The sequence below is a fragment of the Capricornis sumatraensis genome, chromosome 7 (genome assembly GCF_032405125.1).
Source record: "Capricornis sumatraensis isolate serow.1 chromosome 7, serow.2, whole genome shotgun sequence".
In the NCBI taxonomy this organism is placed as follows: domain Eukaryota; kingdom Metazoa; phylum Chordata; class Mammalia; order Artiodactyla; family Bovidae; genus Capricornis; species Capricornis sumatraensis.
Window position 1 is genome coordinate 22,023,525 of NC_091075.1, and position 24,679 is coordinate 22,048,203.

The 24,679-nt window shown below is 40.6% G+C and overlaps 1 non-coding gene across 1 annotated transcript; it reads right to left on the reverse strand.

Annotated features, from left to right (window-relative positions):
* Positions 1 to 8,167: 8,167 nt before the first annotated feature.
* Positions 8,168 to 8,250, reverse strand: LOC138082467 (small Cajal body-specific RNA 18). Its single transcript, XR_011145097.1, has one exon. It is a non-coding gene; the product is annotated as a small Cajal body-specific RNA 18 (non-coding RNA).
* Positions 8,251 to 24,679: the final 16,429 nt, after the last annotated feature.

Consider the following 24,679-nt stretch of genomic DNA (forward strand, 5'->3'; position numbering starts at 1 on the left):
CAGAGGCTCCTGTCTTTCAACAACAGGTATGAATTCTGCCAACAGTCTAGCCAACTAAAGCTTCCAGAGAAGGAGGGATTCACCTGGACTAGAGACATAAAGAGTTTATTATTTTTAATGAATTAAAGATGAAAGTGGAACATACCAACTCAAAAGAAGGCAATGAAAACACTGACTGTGTTTGATACCCAGGTTCAGTTTCTAGGAGCAGCACCAAATTCCCCCCATCAGGCGGGAGATGTTTTCTCGGCTCATGTCAACCCTTGGTGCAAGCAGCTCAAGTTTCTTTATAGTCTCGGAGAGAGATTTATTTTGAACAGGTATCTACTGCCTAACTCTTGTGTGTGTCGTACCGTGTTATAGCTATGTCCTATCCAACCTTTCAGGTGGGCCTCATCCCTCGGAGTCATTTAATTTGGTTTTGTTTTCTAAAAACAAACAAAACAAAATCCTACAAAACCTATAAAACAGATTATGGTCACCATGCTGTTGCCTTTTGTATGGTAGTGAGTCCATCTTTTTAACTCATCAAAAGTAACCCCAGGATGAGCTAGGAGAAAGGAGATTAAAATCTAATAGGTCAGACATAAGCTATTAGATAGAGAATGGATAACAACAAGTTCCTACTGTATAGGACAGAGAACTGTATTCAATATCCTATGATAAACCATAACAGAAAAGCATATTTTTAAAAAATGTATATATATAAAACTGAATCACTTTGCTATACAGCAAAAATTAATACAATGTTATAAACCATCTATACTTCAAATAAAATTTTTTAAATGTAAAAATAAAAAAAAAATTTACAGATAAGGAGTAAAGGCTCCCAAGGACTTTAGTAACATCCTGGAAACTAAAGGGGTCATACAACTAAAGATTCCTCAAGTTACTGATAATGGGATTTATAACATGAAGGAATATGTTGGCCTTACCATATGTGGGAAAGGTGTGGGTCTCCTTAGGTATGTTTCTCTCCTTTCCTGCTGATCTACCTGTGTCTTTAACATTTATTTTCTCCATTAAAAGTTTGACAAGCTGGTTGGAACATTATCACATTTATTATTAATTTTTCAGAAATATTCATGCCGCTTGGAATATGAAGGGTAAGAACACGAGATATGCAACAAAATCAAAGACAAGAGTTCCAGTTCTAACAATGGTGGAAAAGGATGTTTTGAACCAACCCTCTGTTTGAGAATTAGAAATGTCACCTAGGTGGTAAGGAACTGGGTTAGTAGGCTCTGGATATGGGGACAGAGGGAAGCCCAAACAAATGAGTGTGAAATTCACTGCTTTTCTTTTCTGTGTGTGTGTGTGTGTGGGCACGTGTGCTCAGTCACCTCCAACTTTGTGACCCCATGGACTGTAGCCTGACAGGCTCCTCTGTCCATGGGATTCCCCAGACAAGAATATTGGAGTAGGTTGCCATTTCCAACTCCAGGGGATCTTCCCAATCCAGGGATTGAACCCGCGTCTCTAGTGTCTCCTGCATTGGCAGGCGGAGTCTTTACCACTGTGCCACCCTGGAAGCCCCTTTTCTTCTTCATGCAAATGCCAGTTCTAAAAGTGGGACCTGAGAGACTGGACCCTGAGTAGAGCTTGCCACAGATGTGTGGGTCATGGGAAGAAATATTAGAGGTCAGAGCTTGCCAAGGAGGATGGGACCTGGTAAACCAGCAACCCCTGCCCCTCTAGGGGCTGTTTTGGAATCTCAAAGGGGTATATTCCAAGAATAAGAGTATGCTGGATGGGTAGAGACTAGCCTCACAAAGATCAGAGCCTGATTGCCTAGGTGATCTGTGTCTGCTAGTACTCTAGCACAGCTGCTTGCCAGAGGCAAACCAAACCCTTTCTGGAGGGAAATAACATCACCTGTCATGCGAAGAGCTGACTCATTGGAAAAGACTTTGATGCTGGGAGGGATTGGGGGCAGGAGAAGAAGGGGACGACAGAGGATGAGCTGGCTGGATGGCATCACTGACTCGATGGACGCGGGTCTGAGTGAACTCCGGGAGTTGGTGATGGACAGGGAGGCCTGGCGTGCTGCGATTCATGGGGTCACAGAGAGTCGGACACGACTGAGCGACGGAGCTGAACTGAACTGATGACCACAAATTATCTCTGAATGTTCTATTGCACAATCTAGCAATCAGTTAAAAAGTATCAAGCACATAAAAAGATGAGATTCAAAGGAAAAGAGAAAATGACAGAGATGGGCTTATAGGGAGTATGGACTTTAGAGTTATTCAGTAAGAATTTTTGAAAATTAGGATTAACACGTTTAAGAAATTAGAAGGCCAGAATGATAAAACTGAGAGAGAATAGGAAATGAAGATAAAAGTTAAAAAAGACAATTCTAGAATTCAAAACACAATAATTGATATTAAGAATACAGTGAATAGGTTTAAATAACAATTAGATACAGTTGAACAAGAATCGAGTAAATAAGAAGAAAGCATCTAGGTTGAATCATGGAGAGACAAAAGGATGGAAAATACACAAAAGAGTATGAGTGACATCAGGGACAGGTGAAAAAGTCTAAAATATATGGACCTGTAAACCCAGAATGAGAGAGAGAGACAGCAGGACAGAGAGAATGGGACAGAATAAAGGTATGCAGAGATAATGACTGAGAATTTTCCAAAATTTCTGAAAAAATATCAAGCCAGATTTAAAAAGCATCATGAGCTCCAAGTAGGATGTTATAAAGGAAACCATATCTAAATGATACTGGTAAGATCAGAGATAAAAATCTTAAAGCAGTTAAAGATACAAAAAGTTTATTGGCTATTCTTACTTCCTTTCCTAGGGTGGGGCGAAGAGCAGAGTTTTGTGTGGGGGTCTGTACAGAACGTGGGCATTGAACTTGGCTTTGCTTTACTCTGTGTTTCTGTCCATTCATTGCCAGTTATACTTCGGGGACACCGAAGCAGCATTCCTGTTTCAGAATCCTTACAGCATTTTCTTATGACCGTGGATACTCACTTGGAACTTAAATTCTGCTCTGCACTGTGTATATAACTAGGTTTGAGCACTTGTGATGGCGTGGGTGAGTGCACGCTCAGTTGCTAAGTCATAGTCGACTCTTTGTGACCCCAAGGACTGTAGCCCATCAGGCTGCTCTGACCATGGGATTTTCCAGGCAAGATACTGGAGTGGGTTAACATTTCCTTCTCCATATGATGAGGTAGATCCCATTATGATGCCCAATTTTAGGTAAGCAAACCAGGGCTTGGAAAAGTTGTCATGTGGCTCAGGTCAGAGGGCTAGTAAGAAGTAAAGCCTGATTTCATGACTCTTGCTCCCCTCACCTATGTTATCCAGTGGAAAGTGTAAACTTCTGATGGGAGATTACAACCCAACTTTCCATTCTCTCTCATACCGTCTATCCTCGACTTGCTCAAATAATACTAACAACCCTCCCAATGATGACTGGCTTTCTTGAGCACATATATTATACCAGCACTCATTTACTTCTCACATCCTTCTTGTGAGGTAGGTAGTAGTATTCTCCCATTTTACATATTAAAACACTGAGGCACAAAGAGGTTAAGTAACTTGCAAGGTCCACAGCTGTTCAGTGGTGAAGCTGGAATCCAAAACTAGGCAGTTTGGGACTTCCCTGGTGGTACAGAGGTTAAGAATCTGCCAGCAAAGCAGGTGCCACCGGTTCGATTCCTGGTCCAAGAAGATCCCACATGCCGTGGAGCAGCTAAGCCCATCAGCCACAGCTGCTGAGCCCGAGTGCGGCAACTGCTGAAGCCCATGTGCCTGGAGCCTGTGCTCTGCGACAAGAGAAGCCGCTGCAGTGAGACGCCCGCGCACCACGACGAAGAGCAGACCCACCCACTGCAACTAGAGGAAGTCCATGCAAAGCAATGAAGACCCAGCACAACCAAAATAAATAAATGAATAAGGAAAGAATTAAAACAAAAACAAAACCAACCAGGCAGTTTGGCTTCAGAGCCTGATTCTGCCCATCGTGTACTCTGCTCTTTGTGCACGCATGCTCAGTCCTGTCTGACTCTTTGTGACCCCACAGACTGTAGCCCACCAAACTCCTCTGTTTGGGATTTCCCAAGCAAGAATACTGGAGTGAGTTGGCATTTCCCCCTCCAGGGGATCTTCCTGACCCAGGGATCAAAACTGAGTCTCTTGCGTCTCCTGCTTGACAGGTGAATTCTTTACCACTGGGTCACCTGGAAAGCCTTACTGTTATTCATTAACAGAAGTAGAGGGAAAGAGAGTGAACTGTGTCCACCAGGACAAGGTTGGAAGCATCGTAATTGTGGCTGTTAAAACAGCACACACCTTGGCTATGAATGACCTTATTTGTAGAGACATCAAGAAAAGGCAAATGATCTCACAGGAAACTTCAAGCTAAGCCATTAGGTTTTGGGGCATTTTTCAGAACCTATGCGGTCATGTGTGTTTTCTCCACAAGGTGAATTTTTAACTCATGTCTTTACCACAGTTATTTTTATCACATATATTTCATTCTCCTATTTGTGTATCTCCCCAAGTTCATTTTACTTTTACCTGTCCTTAGGTAGGGGCTTCCCAGGTGGCACAATGGTAAAGAACCTGCCTATTAATGCAGGAAATGCAAGAGACATGGGTTTGATCCCTGGGTTGGGAAGATCCCCTGAGACAGGAAATGGCAGCCCATTTCAGTATTCTTGCCTGGATAGAGGAGCCTGACAGAGTACAGTCCACGGGGTCACAAAGAGTTGGACATAACTGAGCGACTGAGTACACACATCCCTTAGGTAAAAGATAAATGAACTGACTTCACAGCAGAAATAGTCCTTTGCTGGATCCCAAATAAGTTGAAGCTGGACAAGAATGCTAAGACTCCCAGCTCTTGTTTAGCAAACTTTAGAAGGAGAAAATCACCATGACAAGAATACGCCTACTGCTCAGGGAAGATGGTAAATGTTAACAGACGCCAGGAGGAGACAAAGCTAGTCAATAGCTGCTGTTCTTCAAGGAAAATGAAGCATGTTCATATTGAAAAGAGTAGGGCAAATGTAAAGTGAGTCATAAATTTTACAACGCACTCTCTATGAAGGAATTAAATTACAAATTATGATGGTATGATTCCCTCCAAGGCCATATATATCTAATCCAATACTGTAATTAACATTGAGTTTTAAATGTCGCTAGTCTCAGAAGAGCGAACCCACAAGTCTTGGGAGGAAGTATTTCAGAGAGGTTGTCATTAGCAAATACTCTCTTGCTGTCAATGGAGTCAGACATGTGGGATTTCTAAAACAGGAAGGCTCCACTCGAGGTCTTAGGGCTCATTTGGTTGCAAGGAACACAACCTCACTCTGGCTACTTCACGTTAAAAAGATTTATTATACAGAAGCTCCTCACAGAATTCAAGACAGGAAGGACAGTCGAGCCCCGTCGGGAATTAGACTTGGAAACTGAAAAGGCTTTGGGGCTATGCAGCTGTTCTGGGGCTGCAGGTTCTCTTGCCCGCATTTTTCTGTTTCCCCTGCCTTGTCCAGCCTCTCCCTGCAGACTGGCTCTCTGTGTGAGCACCACACACACACACGGCTGTTAATACCTGTCACAGCCTCTCATTCCACAGGACCTTGAAGCCCTCATCACCACAAAGCACATGACCTCCCGGCCTGTGTCTCTCAGTTCAGATTCTCAAGAGAAAAATAATCAGACTGTTCTGGTTCATGGATCACCTAATTAAGAAAGGTTGGGTTTATTTGGTATAAACATAGGAAAGATAGGCTCAGAGCTCTAGTCGGCCAAGGGATAGAGGGGTTCTTCAAGAAGAGAACTGGGAAGAAATCTCAAAATGTGTCCCTAATCACTATGATCTGCACCTAGGGTTTCAGTGTCCTGGAACCCTCTCAGTGTCTTAAACAATTACCAAGGACAAGTTCAAATATTGGGGCAAGCCTTCGGGGGGAAAAAGAAATTAAAATGGAAAAAATAGTATATAAATATATGTAAATTATTCCCCACCAAATGAGATTTAAGCTCATGAATTACTCTCCATCAATGAAATGAATGAGGTGGTTGGATGGTAATCACCGACTCGATGGACATGAGTTTGAGCAAGCTTCGGGAGTTGGTGATGGACAGGGAAGCCTGGCGTGCTGCAGTCCATGGGGTCGCAAGGAGTCAGGCATGACTGAGCAACTGAACTGAACTGAACTGAAGGAAGCGAAATTCTAAAACTGAAATAAAAACTTTTAGTGACACATTTGATCATTAACTGAAGATTTTTAGGACAAATACCAATGGAGCTGTGTACCTAAGATCAACATGATGTGATACATTAGGCAGACAATATCCAATATCCTTGGATATGCAATAAATACTGATCAATACATGATTTTAAAGCAAAATGCTTTATTGTGCTATAACTTGACTAAAACAATATAAACACTTCAGAAGCGTCATCAGAGAGTAACATTTTTCATTTTTTTCTCTGATACCTTCGCCTAACCCTGTTGGAGTTTACTTTCAAACCAGAGCAGGGCCTGGATCAAGAAGTTCCTAGAAAGACAGCTTCTGTTGCCACTGTCATCCCCAAAAGGATCAAAGCCAGAGCCCCACCCAGATTTGGAGGCCAGACAGAGGGGACTTTATGGAATGTAACCAACTGGCTTGACTTCAAATTCCCAGGGCCATTGTTTCAGGATTAGAATTTATCTCTGGTAGTGGAATAATTTAATACAGAAATATTCTCATTTTTGAATACTGAGTTTTTTAATAGTCCATTTTCAACTAAACATTTAAAATATTAATTTAACATGCAACTGCTGCTGCTGCTGCTACGTCGCTTCCGTTGTGTCCGACTCTGTGCGACCCCATAGACGGCAGCCCACCAGGCTCCCCTGTCCCTGGGATTCTCCAGGCAAGAACACTGGAGTGGGTTGCCATTTCCTTCTCCAATGCATGAAAGTGAAAAGTGAAAAGTGAAAGTGAAGTTGCTCAGTCATGTCCAACTTAGCGACCCCATGGACTGCAGCCTACCAGGCTCCTCCGTCCATGGGATTTTCCAGGCAAGAGTACTGGAGTGGGGTGCCATTGTCTTCTCCGTAACATGCAACAGTAAATATTAAAATGTTTATATTCAGTTTAAAAAAATAGTGGTAAATCCTATTCAAGCAAAAAAATCATTTGATTATACAGTTGTCAATATTCTTTAGGAGATTTTGAAACTTGGCTTTTTTATTTTAGTTTTGCAGGTATAATTAAAATAAAATCCTTTTTTATCCATTACTTTGATTTTGCATTCTGTTTGAAGCATGTATGATTTTTTTTTATATCCAGTTTCCATGTCACTTTGTCACTGTAGTGTTGTTTGAATCCTTTTACATTAAACTTTTGTGTATTGAGTGGTAGTCATTTTCAGCCAAAATTAAAAAACAAAAGTTTCAGAGTGTTCTAACACTTGAGGCTATCTTATTTTAAGTCCAACTTCAGTTTTAAATGAAGGACAAACAGCATTTTTCCAGAGGGGAAAGAAAATATATCTGTAATTGATTGGCCATTGGCACTTGGCATACACTATTTATTCCTTGGCCTTTATTTGCAGAGAGGGAAGTGAAGTTGGACAACTAAGTAGAATTTTTCAGTTTCTTTTCTAGAAATAAAACAACAGTACTGGTAAGTCAGTACTATTCCTGGTTCTCAGATGAAGAACTTGAGACTTTGAGAGGTTAAGTAGCTCTCACACAGGGTCACATAGCTAGTAAGTGACAGAGTCTGGTTGCTAATTCAAGTGTGTCTGATTCCGAAATCTATGCTCGGTAGCACCTTGTGGCCTCATGAGTCCACAATTGTAGATCTGCAGGTATTCCCAGGCCAGAGAACATGTATGTTTGAGTCAGTTACAGCCCACTTCAGTGTAAAAGCTCCATGTTAAGTGTTATGTGTATGTAGAAGCAGGCTGGGGCCGTAGGAAGCTGATTATTTCAGTCCATCATTACAAAATTGCACACACTGTAACCTTATGACAATGCACTTTCTCTTTTAAAGAGAAAATAGCTGATAATATAATGGCAATAGAGCCCTGTGCAGTAAACTCTCATTAGGTTTGAATTATTATAGCTAGAGGTAGACCCACAGATGTTGTACTGTAATTACATGAAAGGAGCACCATAAAGGCTATTTCTCTTTTTTCCCCCACTCTCAATTCATTCTCAGAACATACCCCAACACCTGGTTCCCAGGACTCAGACTCTACAGTGATCACATCATTGCCAACCCAGGACTCACAGTTACAGAAGCAGAGGCCTCCTACCCTCCTTCATCTCTAGTTTAACCTGCTGTTCCTAACCCTCCACCTTGGTCCGCTGGCCCCACTTCTCCAGACACATTTTCATAAGCCTCATAGGCTACCTGGCAATGTGGCAAATACTGCAGGTTCATCTGGGAGCTGCACTGGGGACCCAGCGGCACCTCTACATCCCAGTCTCCTTACCCCCAGCCAGCTGGGCCCAGGCTCCTTTGGACCTGATGTCCTAGACCTCCCTCTGGTTTGCGCATTCTAGGCTATTCTAGTCTCAGTGTTCCAAGATTAATGGTTATTACAGTTTGTAAAAGGAACATTGTTTTTTTGTGGGGGGATTCTGGAGATCATCTTACTAGGAAAAGGTCTCAAAGCCATTTATACTCTACTTGACTGGGTAAAGACTGAGAACTCAGAAGGTGTCACAGCATCTTCTGTAAGTTGAGGTAAAGAGTCGTGGATGGGACTAGTTAAAATCAGGACATTCCTTTGGCCTCTCAACCAAAATGTAGCATTTAAGTGACCACTGAAGTGGTGTATCAGACCCAGGAGGCTGCTGCCGGGAAATGCCTTATCCAAGCACCACCTGCAAAGGAGTCTGAGCTGTAGACTCAGGTTTTTCCTCCTGATCTCCCCTCAGAACCTCCTTTAGGTTCTGTTACAGGCTTCCTTTTAAGAGAAAGAGCCATGCATGTCTGCTTTTGTTAGATGATAAAAAGTAGCTGTAACTGTGACAAAGACATGATGTAGAAGCTGCAATGGAAATACTGTAGTTATTTTCTTTCAGTGATGAGAAAAAGAAGTATTTTAAGGTAATAATCTAAAATTTTATATTTGTGATTTTAAATAGTGAGGATAACCAAATTAATATAAATAAATAATAGATTTATGGTTATTTCATCTATATCCCTACCAGTTTATATGCACTTAAAGTGAAGGTCACTAGGTTGTGTCAACTCTTTCCGACCCCATGGACTGTAGCCTGCCAGGCTCTTCTATCCATGGTTACTGGAGTGGGTAGCTGTTCCCTTCTCCAAGGGATCTTCCCAACCCAGGGATCAAACCCAGGTCTCCCACATTGCGGGCAGATTCTTTACCTTCTGAGCCACCAGGGAAGCCCAAGAATACTGGAGTGGGTAGCCTATTCCTTCTCCAGCGATTCTTCCTGACCCAGGAATTAAACTGGTGTCTCCAGCATTGCAGACGGATTCTTTACCAGCTGAGCTACCATGGAAAAATGTGGATCCCATCATTTGTTATCAAATGATTGCTTTTTGAATCTCTCCATCTGTTCAAATGTTTGCTTCTATCTCTCAGTAAATCTTAGATAGGGAATAATATGATGACAAATAATAATTATTATGACAGCCATATGTAAATGAGTTGGAGAATGAAGATCTGGAAAGGCGGATACTGTCGTTACGAAAGAGTACCAGGAGTTGAAAAAGAAGTGAGGTTTTCAAGAACTTTAACCATGAAAACCTCAAGAAGTCTTGATGATGGACCAGGCATAGAGTATGGCATTATAAATAATGAAGTGAATGGGATCCTGAATTTGAGGACTGTTCTTCGGGTAGGATCACAGTAGTGGCAATGTTAAGACTGGCCTGGATCTAATTGTCTTCATCCTGATTCTTCACCCTGAATCCATCTAATTAAAGATTGCAGATGAGGACAGGGAAGCCAGCTTTCATGATGCGGTAGTTTGTCATTTTCTCCAGGTGGCAAAACCAACTTCTGTTCAATTCCTGCACCTTCACTTAAGGGAGAGAAGAAGCCTAAGATGTGAGAGCTCTGAGGAGAAATGGGAAGGAAATAATGGATTCCCTGACAAGCCTTGTCCCCAGGAATCCTGCACAAGCACATGCCAAAGGTTATAACCCTTCTCATAGGCTGACAGTGGTTAAATTTGATATTAAGGTCAATTAGATTATACAAAGATAAAGGTCCTTTCTTGCAGAAACTCCACTGAGCCCTTAAGCTCATGTTGCCTAATGTTTCAGCCTTTCTTCCTCATCCTGGTCTATCTGGTATATATAGACCAGATATGATCTACCTGGTATAAATATCTCCTGACTTAGCCCAAGCTACTGGGAACAATTCTTCATTCTCACTCTGTTACTTAGGAAAAAACTGTGGGTAGGAAGTAAATCCCAGTAGACACACTAAACAACTCCCCTCCAAACTCATGCTAGTGAGACTCATATTGTTTGGGAGACATACAAGCACTCACAGATACTTTGGAAAGAAGGAGAATTTGATGTTAAAATTCAAAATTAGCTAACTGCTCAAATACTCCAAGGGATGGCTTATATGTACATTGGTGAAAGAATGCCTAGATATGAATTGTGAGCTAATGAGTTAGGATACTATTTAAAACATTATGGCTCTCAGTTTTCTCCAAATTAATACAGCGGATATTCAGAAATGCAATTTTAAAAAGATTAGATGAGTTGCGCTGTAGTTTTGAAAGTATTGTCCATACATGATAAAATAGGTAATTAAAGCAGCACAATACAATACACAATTAAAATAAGACACTGTTCTCCTTTCCTGCCCCTTTAGTCTTGCTCCCCAGAACTAACTGTATCCGTCATGAACGCCTTCTCAGAAAGCAACAGGAACCCCTAACAATGGTGGCTGCTATTGATTTACATGAAATTCAGTGGTGGGTGGTATTGGGTTTGGTTCTGTAGTTTGCGACATAATCAAGAGGCCACGCTTGAGTCACAGTGTACCAGAAACGTTGCATCCTGTTGTCACAAGGAGGCTAATACAGCTCTAGGCAGTGCATGCTCAACTGAAAGTCTGCTATGCAGGAGGCAATGGAGTAGAAGCAAAAAGAGCTTTCTTCTCATGCACACCCTCATTTTCTGAGGAGGGACATCCTCCCAGAAGCCTGAAGCAGACTTCCTCTCATCTCTCATTCCCAAACAAGAACTGGCTCCTATCCCTAGACCCACCGTGGGCAGCAGAGGATGAGACCCATGACGGATTTAGGTCCATTGTAACTCCTCCCCTGGGTTGGCACATGGCTGCCTCAACAAAATCAGTGTTCTGTTGGCAAGACAGAAAGGCAATGGCTATTGGGCAGCCACCGGTGACGACCACAATAAAAATGATTGACTGGGTTTTAATATCTGCCCAGAAACTTTGTATGTTATGTATTTAAGTAAATATACTGTAAGCACTATGTAATGTATCATTATATGGGTATGCGGCATACATGGTCACATACATGTTTATATGTGTATATACAAAACTATCCACACATGATACTTGCCTGAGCATCTTACGTTTTTAGATAAATGAAGTACTCCATGCATAGTGCTTTGCATACAACCAGCACATAGCTGGCTTTCCTGTGGCTCAGATGGTAAAGAATCTGCCCTCAGTGCAGGAGACACGGGTTTGATCCTTGGGTCGGGAAGATATCCTGAAGAAGGAAATGGCAACCCACTCCAGTATTCTTGCCTGGAGAATCCCGTGGACAGGAGAGCCTGGTGGGTCACAGTCCATAGGGTTGCAAAGAGTCAAACATGATTGAAGTGACTTAGCACGCACACACACACTTTTAAAAGAGAATGTGGATCATTTTCTACTGCTGCTGCTGCTAAGTCGCTTCAGTCGTGTCCAACTCTGTGTGACCCCATAGATGGCAGCTCACCAGGCTCCCCCGTCCCTGGGATTCTCCAGGCAAGAACACTGGAGTGGGTTGCCATTTCCTTCTCCAATGCATGAAAGTGAAAATTGAAAGTGAAGCCGCTCAGTTGTATCCGACTCTTCGCGACCCCATGGACTGCAGCCCACCAGGCTCCTCCGTCCATGGGATTTTCTAGGCAAGAGTACTGGAGTGGGGTGCCGTTGCCTTCTCCGGGATCATTTTCTAGCAAACACTAAATTTTATTTTACTAGTACTTTAAAAAATTATGCCAGCACCTTTATTTTGGGCTGTTGAATATTCTTGAGGATATTAGCTGCATAGCTCCTTTTAAGAGAGATAAGAATTACTGTGGTCAGCAATAAATTCCATTTAAACATAGTGAAATAATTTTGTGAATAACTGCTAGGTGACTGAATGTTTACTTTCTGATGACTATCTAGCCACAAATATTTTCTAAGCATGTTAATATGCAGGCACAAGTAAGAAGTTAGATATTAAACATTTTTTGGTGTATTTGCATAAAATATTGTGTTAGCAAATGAATTTTGCATTAATGATAGGCTTTTTTTGCCTTTTCATACTGTTCATGCTGATGCTAAAGCTGAAACTTCAATACTTTGGCTACCTGATGCAAAGAACTGACTCATTGGAAAAGACCCTGATGCTGGGAAAGACTGAAGGCAGGAGAAGGGGATGAGAGAGGATGAGATGGTTGGATGGCATCACTGATGCAATGGACATGAGTTAGAGTAAGCTCCTGGAATTGGTGATGGACAGGGAAGCCTGGTGTGCTGCAGTCCATGGGGTCGCAAAGAGTCAGACATGACTGAACAACTGAACCGAACTGACAGGCTTTCTGCAAGAAAAAACAACTTCTCTACTATTTGCCTAATTTATGCTGCACAGAGAACATGAGAGTTGTCTGAGGAATTCTTATTGGAAGAGAAAGCCATTATAGATAATTTGTGTGTGTGTAAGTCACTTCAGTCATGCCTGACTCTTTGAGACGCCATGGACTGTAGCCCGCCAGGACCCTCTGTCCATGAGATTCTCCAGGCCGTTCCCGTGTCCAGGGGATCTTCTCAACCCAGTGCTTGAACTCATGTCTCCTAGCTCTCCTGCATTGGTAGGTGGGTTCTTTACCACTAGCGCTACCATAGATACTTTAAGCAAAAGCAAAACATTTTCTTCAAGTATTTGGCATAATTGGATGCAAATCTGTGGGAGAAAAGGGAGCAGAGGAGAGCAGTCTCCTCAGTTATCCCTGAACTAGTGTCCTGACCAAGCGACTCAGCTAGGTGAGTACTGTGATGAGTCTGGCTTCAAGTTGTCTTTCCGCTGACCTCTTACAGTCCTTAAGGCCAAGTTGTAAAATGGCTTGTATTTAAGGTAAAAACTATATCTTTCAATCCAAAATATATAAATAGCTCATGCAACTCAATATATATATATATAAACTCAATCAAAAAATAGGCAGAAGACCTAAGTAGATATTTTTTCCAAAGAAGACTTACAGATAGATGCTTTTGAACTGTGTTGTTGGAGAAGACTCTTGAGAGTCCCTTGGACTGCAAGGAGATCCAACCAGTCCATTGTGAAGGAGATCAGCCCTGGGATTTCTTTGGAAGGAATGATGCTAAAGCTGAAACTCCAGTACTTTGGCCACCTCATGTGAAGAATTGACTCATTGGAAAAGACTCTGATGAACTCTGGGAGTTGGTGATGGACAGGGAGGCCTGGCGTGCTGCGATTCATGGGGTCGCAAAGAGTTGGACACGACTGAGTGACTGAACTAAACTGAACAGGCACATGAAAAGATGCTCAATACCAATAATTATTACAGAAATAAACATCAAAACTACAATGAGGTACCACCTCATACCAATCAGAGTGAGCTATTAACAAAAAAAACCCCAAAACTACAAATAACAAATGTTGAAGAGGATATGGAGGAAAAGGAACTATTGTACTCTGTTGGTGGGTAGGCATAAAAATTGGTGTATCCACCATGGAGAAACAGTAGGGAGTTTCCTTCAAAAACCCAAAATCGAACTACCGTAGGACCCACACTTCCACTTCTGAGTATGTATGCAGAAAAAAATGAAAACACTAATTCAAAAAGATACATGTACCCCAGTGTTCACAGCAGCACTGTTTACAATAGCCAAGCTACGGAAGCAAACCAATTAATTGCCCACCAACAGATGAACTGATAAAGGTGATGTGGTAGATACAGACATACAGTGGAATATCGCTCAGTCACTAAAAAGAATGAAACTCTGCCATTGGCAGCAACATAGATGGACTCTGATATGCTTAGTGAGGTAAGTTAGAAGAAGACAAATACTGCATGATACCACTAATACATAGAGTCAAAAAAATGCTACAAACGAATGTATATGGAATGTGCATGGACTCACAGACGTGGAGGACAAACTAGTAGTTACCACTGGGGAGAGGAGTAATTTAGGGAAATAGAATTAAAAGATACAAGCTACTCTGTATAAAATAGACAAGCAACAAGGCTATATTGAATAGAACAAGCAATTATAGCTATTGTAATAACTTTTAATGGAGTATAATCACTAAAAACACTAAATCACTATACTGTACACCTAAAATTAATATAATATAGTAAATCAACTATTATTTTAAAAAATCTTTAGCCATGTTGGCATTTTAACACACCACACACACAGAAAAACTGTATCTTTTAGTCTCCCTTTCTCCTTGTTTCTCATCATTTGTCCTAAAATAGATTGCTAAATATGAAAATATGATTATACATAAGTTATTTAATGGCTAAGACTTCATGTTCTTTTACTTACAAAGCAAGTGGGCTGAATTAAAAAACGGCTAAAATCTCCTCCAGGTCTAAAATTCCAAATGAAAATCAGTGATTCGAGAAGTTACTGGTCATCAGAATCAACTGGAGCCCTTATAAAAATACAGGTTCCTGGATTCAACCTTCGGACATTCTGATTTATTTGTTCATCAGATGATTACGGTAGGCCATAATGTATGTAATGCATTACATCCTGGATACACAGTGATGAATGTAAGACACAGTCCCACCCTGCTCCAGCCTCTGCAGGAGAACTGAGATTGAGGCCAGTAATCTGTGTTTTAAAAATGCTCTTCAGGCAATTCTGACAACTGGACAGTTTAGAAGAACAATTGTTTCAGACCAAATGCAAACAAGAGACATTTCTGGGGGATTGTTCTAATTCTATTTGGGATGAACTCAGATTTACACTCTTGAAAGACTTCTATATGAAAAAATCTTTAGCTTCTCCAAAGTGTGTGTGTGTATCTTAAATTGAAACATAAATGTTAACGAGAAGAAAACACACACCAGTTGTAGTTACAGAATGCTAGTATGGGTGAGATTTTAGCAAATTAACATTGCTAATTCATACACTAACCACAGACACCTGCACAACTTTAAAAAATAATATTTGATTTGAAATATTGAGAGTTAAAAGTCAGATGCTTATGCAAATAAATGAATTATTCATTTTAAATTCCATTACTGACTTTGACTTGATCTTTTAAGAACTTTAAAGCCTTACCTACTTTAATGTCCAACAGTTTGATATTTGCTTAACTGTTTGACTTAATGACCAATGAATGTTGAGATATACAAACAGACAATTTATACTTGCTCTGATCATATGACTCTATTTTCCTTTAAATAATGCCAGACTTAGAATTTACCAAAAATGAAATTAATGAAAGAATCCCTGTTTCTGTGCCACTAAATTATAAAACAATTTGACCTAACTCCAGGAAGGTAGGTAATTCTAGGAGGCCATAAGGATAAATGTTAACAAAAGAGCAATGAATAGTCAAACTTTAATTGTTTCATTTTTAAGTTAGACTCTTTATCACAAGTTTTTTCCCCCCATCAACATCTACATTCCAATATGGCCATTAAAAAAGAAAAAGATACCATTTGGAGCAGTCCATGTCTACTCATTGTAGTCTTTTGTACCAATCAGGGTTCCAGCAGGTGGTTCAAATGAAGAGGTTTTACTGCAGGGGTCACAAGCAGGTGAAGGCTGGGGGAAGGGAATAAGGAAGGGATGTGAGAAGACGGTTCAGTTCAATTGCTCAGTTGTGCCCGACTCTTTGCGACCCCATAGACTGATTGCCTGGAGAATCCCAGGGACAGCGTAGCCTGGTGGGCTGCCGTCTATGGGGTTGCACAGAGTTGGACACGACTGAAGCGACTTAGCAGCAGACTGCAGCACTCCAGGCTTTCTTGTTCATCACTAACTCCTGGAGCTTACTCAAAACTCATGTCCATAGAGTCGGTGATGCCATCCAACCATCTCATTGTCTGTCATCCCCTTCTCCTCCTGCCCTCAATCTTTCCTAGCATCAGGGTCTTTTCCAATGAGTCAGTTCTTCTCATCAGGTGGCCGAAGTACTAGAGTTTCAGCTTCAGCATCAGCCCTTCCAATGAATATTCAGGACTGATTTTCTTTAGGATGGACTTGTTGGATCTCCTTGCTGTCCAAGGGACTCTCAAGAGTCTTCTCAAACACCACAGTTCAAAAGCATCAATTCTTCAGTGCTTAGCTTTTTTTATAGTCCAACTTTCATATCCAAGGAGGTGGTTAGTGTGGAGGAAATAAGGAAAAACCCCAGACTCTTTAAGAAGACAGTCTATAGTGGGCGTTTACAACTCTGCGGCATGCTTCACGCATAGACAATTTACTCTGTGGATCCAGGACTGTCTTCAAATCTAAATTCTGTTTTTGGTTTCAAACAACTTTTATTTTCTGTTTTTACTAAACTCTACCTGCAAGAATTACATGTTTTTTTTGCTGCCTCCTCTTCACATTAGTTATTATATTATTAGTAGTAAATTGTAATCAAAGAGCCAAAACTAATACAAAAAATATTTTGGATTAACTGTAAATTGCTCCTTTAATTTAGGAAGGATAATCCAGAATTTTATTTTGATGATTAAAATAATAGGATTAAATCATAATTCAGCTTATGCGTACATTCCCTCTTATTATGGGGAGTTGGCCGCGTGGTTACAGAACCTTCGTCACTTGCGTGGGTGTGGGCCTGAGTCAACATTCACACAAAAGCTTGTTTCCTTGAATGCCTGGGTAATTGAAAATGCCAAGACACATTTTATAAATTCAACAAGGAAAAGAGTAATCATCGTTAATGTTGCTGAAAACCTGGAGGAAAAATTGGCTTTGATAGGCTGCAAGATGAAACGACAGCAGCTCAAATGTCATTGCCTAGAGGAGGACAACCAGAGTTAGGCTAGCTGCCACTCATGTGACTTCACAAAAGGTTAGCCAGAAGGGATGGCACCCACTGCAGGAAGCAGAAATGTCATTGTCAGGACCTGACGTTCTTGGAGTGCAGCATATAAAAAACCAAAGGCAATTTGATCCAGAATTTGATAGATTGCGCACCATATAAAATGATCTATACATCCGGAAAGCAAGAATACCTTTCCCGAGAAAACACTTGCAAAAGAGCACGGGAACACTAGTATCAAAAAGAAAGATGCTAGTTACTAGTTTTAAAGGCAAAATTTCCAAATTCTTTTTCTCATGTGTAAAAGCCACCAAAGGTAAAAGGCAGAGGGTGGGCAATAGGAAAGTCCATTCAGTTCCATTCTGTTTGCAAGTTTAAAATTTAAGGTAGATTTTGGCCATATGTATATTTACAATTATTTTCAAGTAACCTTAGCAGACTTTATTTCACAATTATTTCATTGTGAAATAATTACATTGTGAAAAGTTTTAGGCTAGATTCTGTTTGCAGCAAATATGTTTCCCATTTTTTAAAACAAATACTTCCATCCTTCACTCCATTCCAAGAACTCAATGGCTTCTCACTGCCAATAAGACCATCACATGATAATGTATTTAGGAATTAGTTTATGATTTGGTTCTCTTTACCCAAATAGATTCAATAGGTTCTCTTTACTACAAGTAGATTCAAGGGTTTAGATCTGATAGATAGAGTGCCTGAAGAACTATGGATGGAGGTTCGTGACATTATACAGGAGGTGGTGATCAAAACCATCCCCAAGGAAAAGAAATATAAAAAGGCAAAATAGTTGACTGAGGAGGCCTTACAAATAGCTGAGAAAAGAGAAGCGAAAGGCAAAAGAGAAAAGGAAAGATATATCCATCTGAATGCTGAGTTCCAAAGAATAGCAAAGAGAGATAAGAACGCCTTCCTAAGTGAACAATGCAAAGAAATAGAGGAAAACAACAGAATGGGAAAAACTAGAGATCTTCTTAAGAAAATTAGAGATACCAAGGGAACATTTAATGCAAAGATGGGCTCAATAAAGGACAGAAATGGTATGGACCTAACTGAAGCAGAAGATATTAAGAAGAGGTGGCAAGAATACACAGAAGAACTATACAAAAAAGATCTTCATTACCTAGATAACCACGATGGCTCTCATCTACAGCCAAACATCCTGGAATATGAAGTCAGGTGGGCCTTAGGAAGCATCACTGTGAACAAAGTGAGTGGAGGTGATGGAATTTCAGCTGAGCTATTTCATATCCTAAAAGATGATGGTGTGAAAGTGCTGCACTCAATATGCCAGCAAATCTGGAAAACTCAGCAGTGGCCACAGGACTGGAAAAGGTCAGTTTTCATTCCAATCCCAAAGAAGGGCAATGCCAAAGAATGTTAAAACTACCACAATTTCATTCATCTCACATGCTAGCAAAGTAATGCTCAACATTCTCTAAGCCAGGCTTCAATAGTACATGAATCGAGAACTTCCAGATGTATAAGCTGAATTTAGAAAGGGCAGAGGAACCAGAGATAAATTGCCAGCATCTGTTGGATCATAGCAAAAGCAAGAGAATTCAAGAAAAATATCTATTTCTGCTTCATTGACTATGCTAAAGCCTTTGACTGTGCAGATCACAACAAACTGCGGAAAACTCTTAAAGAGATGGGAATAGCAGACCACCTGACCTGCCTCCTGGGAAATCTGTATGCAGGTCAAGAAGCAACAGTTAGGACCAGACATGGAAAAATGGACTGGTTCCAAATCAGGAAAGGAGTATGTCAAGGCTGTATATTGTCACCCTGCTTATTAACTTATATGCAGAGTATATCATGAGAAATGCTGGACTGGATGAAGCACAAGCTGGAATCAAGATTGCCAGGAGAAATATCAATAACCTCAGATATGCAAATGACACCACCCATATGGCAGAAAGCAAAGAGGAATTAAAGAGCCTCTTGATGAAGGTGAAAGAGAGTGAAAAAGGTGGCTTACAATTCAACATTCAAAAAACTAAGGTCATGGCATCAGGTCCCATCATTTCATGGCAAATAGGTGGGGAAACAAGGGAAATAGTGACAGATTTAATTTTCTTAGGCTCCAAAATCACTGCAGATGGTAACTGCAGCCACAAAATTAAAAGATGCTTGCTCCTTGGAAGAAAAGCTATGAAAACCTGGATATGGCAGCATATTAAATATGAGAGCATATTAAAAAGCAGAGACATTACTTTGTTGACAAAGGTCCGTCTAGTCAAAGGTATGGTTTTTCCAGTGGTCATGTATGAGTGTGAGAGTTGGACCATAAAGAAGGCTGAGCACCAAAGAATTGATGCTTTTGAACTGTGGTGTTGGAGAAGATTCTTGAGAGTCCCTTGGACTGCAAGGAGATCAAACCAATTAATCCTAAAGGAAATCAATCCTGAATATTCATTAGAAGGACTGATGCTGAAGCCGAAGCTCTGATACTTTGGCCACCTGATGTGAAGAGCTGACTCACTTAGGAAAGACCCTGATGCTGGGAAAGATTGAGGGCAGGAGGAGAAGGGGACGACAGAGGGTGAGATGGTTGGATGGTATCACTGACTCAATGGACATGAGTTTGAGCAAGCTTCAGGCATTGGTAAAGGACAGGGAAGCCAGGTGTGCTGCAGTCCATGGGGTTGCAACGAGTTGGATACGACTGAGTGATTGAACAACAACAACCCAAACCCACGTATTACCCTCCAACTCCACATACACACACAAACGACCATGTTTGTATTCTTTTTTCTTTTTGGCATAAGGGTTTGTTCAGCGCCTAAAACAGATACAACTTGAAAATAAACCTCTTTCTTTCTCTTTTGAAAGCCTGAATTCATTGCTGATGCAGAGCTATTTATCAAAGCCAAGGAGGGGAGGAGAGGAAAAACTCTGAGGAAGGCACTGGTGAGAGAATTTTCTCCAGACTCACTTTCCAGTCAGTGAGTTCTTTGAAGAGAAGAACCCTCTACTCCACTCTCTAGAAGTGATCTGAGTTCAGAGGGAAGAGTTGTGTTCCTGTCCTCATGGGGATGGACCTCAAGCCTTGCGATGCCTAGTGGAGCCACAAGGGATGATTTTTCTCAGTTTTAAAACTAGCGTTAAACTCCTTAGCAACATGTCATTGACAACATATGATAATGTAAGAATCTTTGGTGAGGAGGGTGTGTGGTTCAGTCCGAGGAATCATATGCTATTTCAAATCTTACTATTACTCGCTATTGTTGAGAATAAATTTTGTATCCTCAGTGAGCCTTAGTTCACTCTTCTGTAAAATGAGGTATTAAAATCCATCAGGCAACGTTGTGAAAATAAGACATTATGAACAATATATGGCACAAAATCAACAGAAATAAATGACTTAGACTTAACTCTGGAGTGTTAGGAAATTGTTTCTCTCACACACAAAATTCCCTTACACAACAGTATTTACTAACTTCCTCATCCTTTCAAAAAAATTTGGGGTCAGTTTTTCATTTATTATTATTGTGGGAAGAACTAATGTGAGATCTACCCTTTTAGCAAAATGTTAAGTGCACCATGCAGCATTGTTAACCATAGGCACAATATTATTCATCAGGTTTTTAGACCTTATTTGTCTTGCATAACAGAAACTTTGCACCCAGGACCAGCAGCCCTCATTTTCCCTCCTCCCCAGCCCCTAGCAGCCATGACCCTGTTCTCTGTTGCTGTGAGTTTGACTGGTTTAGATAGCATGTATATCTGTCACAGTCAGCATTTGTCCTTGTGTGACTGGCCCTGTCGCCACTCGGGTTCATCCACGTAGTCACAGATCACAGACTTCCCTTCTTTTTTAAGGCTGAATAATATCAATATCACATTTTCTTTATCCATTCATCTATTGATGGACATTTAAGTTTCTTCCAATCCAATAGTTTGGCCATTGTAAATAAACACTGCAGTGAACATGGGAGTGCAGCTATCTCTTCGAGCTACTGCTTTCATTTCTGCCTACACCCAGAAGTGGGATTTCTTGATCATGTGGTAGCTCTACTGTAATTTTTTGAGGAAACTGTACTGATTCTGTAAAGGCCACCAATGCTGTACAAAGGTTCCAATTTCTCCACACTTGCCAATACTTAAGCTTTTTCTTTTTTTTGGATAATAGCCATCCTAACACCTCTAGCGTGACATTTCATTGTGTTGAGTCAGTTCTGTGAACTGCCATTTCTTTTAGACCATTCTATAAGCATTCAACGGAGAAGGCAAATGGCACCCCACTCCAGTACTCTTGCCTGGAAAATCCCATGGATGGAGGAGCCTGGTGGGCTGCAGTCCATGGGGTTGCTAGAGTTGGGCACGACTGAGTGACTTCACCTTCACTTTTCACTTTCATGCATTGGAGAAGGAAATGGCAACCCACTCCAGTGTTCTTGCCTGGAGAATCCCAGGGACGGGGGAGCCTGGTGGGCTGCCGTCTATGGGGTCGCACAGAGTCAGACACGACTGAAGCGACTTAGCAGCAGCAGCATAAGCATTCAAAAGAACAAATAAACAATATTCACTTAAAATAGTAGTCCTTAACACATATTGGATCACAAGACCTCTTGGAAAATCTGATAAAGACACAGGACTCTTTTACCAGTAAAATGCACACATAAAAAATACAAATCATTTCTTGGAATGACAGATTCTAGATACATACTTATGAACCCCAGTTTAAGGTCACTTGCCTAGATTTACTGATTCTCCACCTTTTTTGAAACCTAATAATCAAACTCCGGGATTGGCAAGCATATTCTTTAAAAAGTAGGAGGTTACATATTTTCCACCTTTGGGGGCCAGCCTCTATCCAAACTGCTCTGCATTTGTAGCATAAAAATTGCTATAGAAAATATATAAACAAATGAGCATGACTGTTTTCCAACAAAATTTTATTTGTAAAAATAGGCTGTGGGCTAGGTTTGGCCTTTGGGCTTCAGTCTGGCAATCTATGACTTAATTATTTCAAAATGATTGAATGGATTGCACTAGTTAGAAACTGGGGAATTGAACACACACACACACACACACACACTATGAAGGCCATACAAACCCACAATAAGGGTAGAAGCTACTATATTTCCTTTCCTCTGGAATGCCTAGGATGGGATAAGAAATCACAGGGATGATCTTCCTCTCTTGTTGTATTTGATAAGACTCTTTTTTATTTGCATCTGATGGCAACTGGTGTCCTTTCAAATGTTTTGGAATATCACAAGAGCCACCCGTTGGTGCTTGCTGTCAGTGACATAAAGTCATGTGCTTCGTCGCTCAGTCATGTTCGATTCTTTGCAGCTCCATGGACTGTAGCTCTCCAGGCTCCTCTGTCATGGGGTTTTCCTGGAAAGATTACAGGAGCAGGTTGCCATTTCCTCCTCCAGGGGATCTTCCTGACCCAGGAATTGAACTTGGGTCTCCTGTGTTGCAGGCAGATTCTTTACTGCTGAGCACTTTAACTTCTGACTGGAGAGATAGGATTTAATGCACATTTGTCCACACCTACATCCTACCATGTCTTGCTAAGGACAACATGCCTCTTTTTAGGAGTCTGTTCAGGGTTCCATTCTATTCTCTATTTTCTATTACTGTTCCTGAAATTTGTTCTTGAAAAGCACTTTTTATGACATTCACAGTAAAATCCTCCCAAAACTTTAGCAATGTGAGTATAAATTCTATACAATAAATGTCTGTACATTTAAACATCATTGAAAGAAAACCTTTCAAGCATCTTGCTGATAGCTGCCAGCAAGTCCTCATGAAGAATAAACACTGTCAGACTAACCTGATATATTAGGATAAAATTCCCAAGTAGATCAAGAAAAAGAGATAGTTCTAATTTATCATGGCTCTAGGAGGGTTAGGTGATTTAGTTGTATGAGGCAATAAATTTAGAAAACATGGTCCAGACAGCATTACTATTAGGTTAGAATACAAATTGCTAGAGGGACAAAAAAATAATACAAGGTGTTTTTCAAAGTCAGTTAGGAGCCTAAGTTTTTTTTTTTTTTTCCTTAAGTTTTCATCACCAGCGTAGATAAAGAAATAAGAAAGTCAACCCAGACAATGTCTTAGAAAAATACACCTTAGGAAAGAGATTTAAGAAGAAATGGAAAAATCTAAATATGCCAACAATCACCAAAGACATCAGTAAGCAGTTCAAAATCTAATTCCTATTAACCTGTCCCCAGATATACTACATGGTTTTAGAGGCCAGTAAAACAAGCATTTGAAAAAGACAGTCTCTAGCTTATAAAAACAGTTCTAGAGAACAGAAACTATATTTTCCACATCAGTTAATGGTGCTAGAGTAGCCTTTATCTTGATACCTAAATCAGATCAGGATAACATCAGAAGATGATTATCACATGATAAGACTTATGAACAAAGGTGATAAATTAAAAATAAAACATTAGTAACTGGGGGAAAAAAAAACTCATTTTGAGCAATTTAAGTTTTTTTCTAAGAGTATAAGGACAGTTCAACATTAGAAAATATGTTAATGGAATTAGCCTCATTAAAATAGTAAAAGCTGGGACTTTCTTTGTGTTCCCCTGGCTAAGACTCTGCACTCTCAATGCAGGGGGCCCAGGTTTGACCCCTGGTCAGGGAATTAGATCCCACGTGCCACAACTAAGAGTTCACATGTCTCGGCTGAAAGATCCTGGGTGCCACAAGCAAAGATTCCAAGTGCTGCAACTGAGACCTGGTACAATAAAAATTAATAAGAATTAAAAAAAATAGTAAAAGGAGGAAAACTAGATGATCACCTCAGTGGATACAGGAAAGGCATTTACTAAATCAGCAATCTATACAAGATCAAGGTGGAATTGAAGGGAACTATGGACGGAGGTTCATGACATTGTGCAGGAGACAGGGATCAAGACCATCCCATGGAAAAGAAATGCAAAAAAGCAAAATGACTGTCTGGGGAGGCCTTACAAATAGCTGTGAAAAGAAAAGAAGCGAAAAGCAAAGGAGAAAAGGAAAGATATAAGAATCTGAATGCAGAGTTCCAAAGAATAGCAAGAAGAGATATGAAAGCCTTCTTCAGTGATCAGTGCAAAGAAATAGAAGAAAACAACAGAATGGGAAAGACTAGAGATCTCTTCAAGAAAATTCGAGACACCAAGGGAACATTTCATGCAAATATGGGCTCGATAAAGGACAGAAATGATATGGACCTAACAGAAGCAGAAGATATTAAGAAGAAGTGGCAGGAATACACGGAAGAACTATACAAAAAAGATCTTCCTGACCCGGATAATCACGATGGTGTGATTACTCACTTAGAGCCAGACATCCTGGAATGTGAAGTCAAGTGGGCCTTAGGAAGCATCACCACGAACAAAGCTAGTGGAGGTGATGGCATTCCAGTTGAGCTATTTCAAATCCTGAAAGATGATGCTGTGAAAGTGCTGCACTCAATA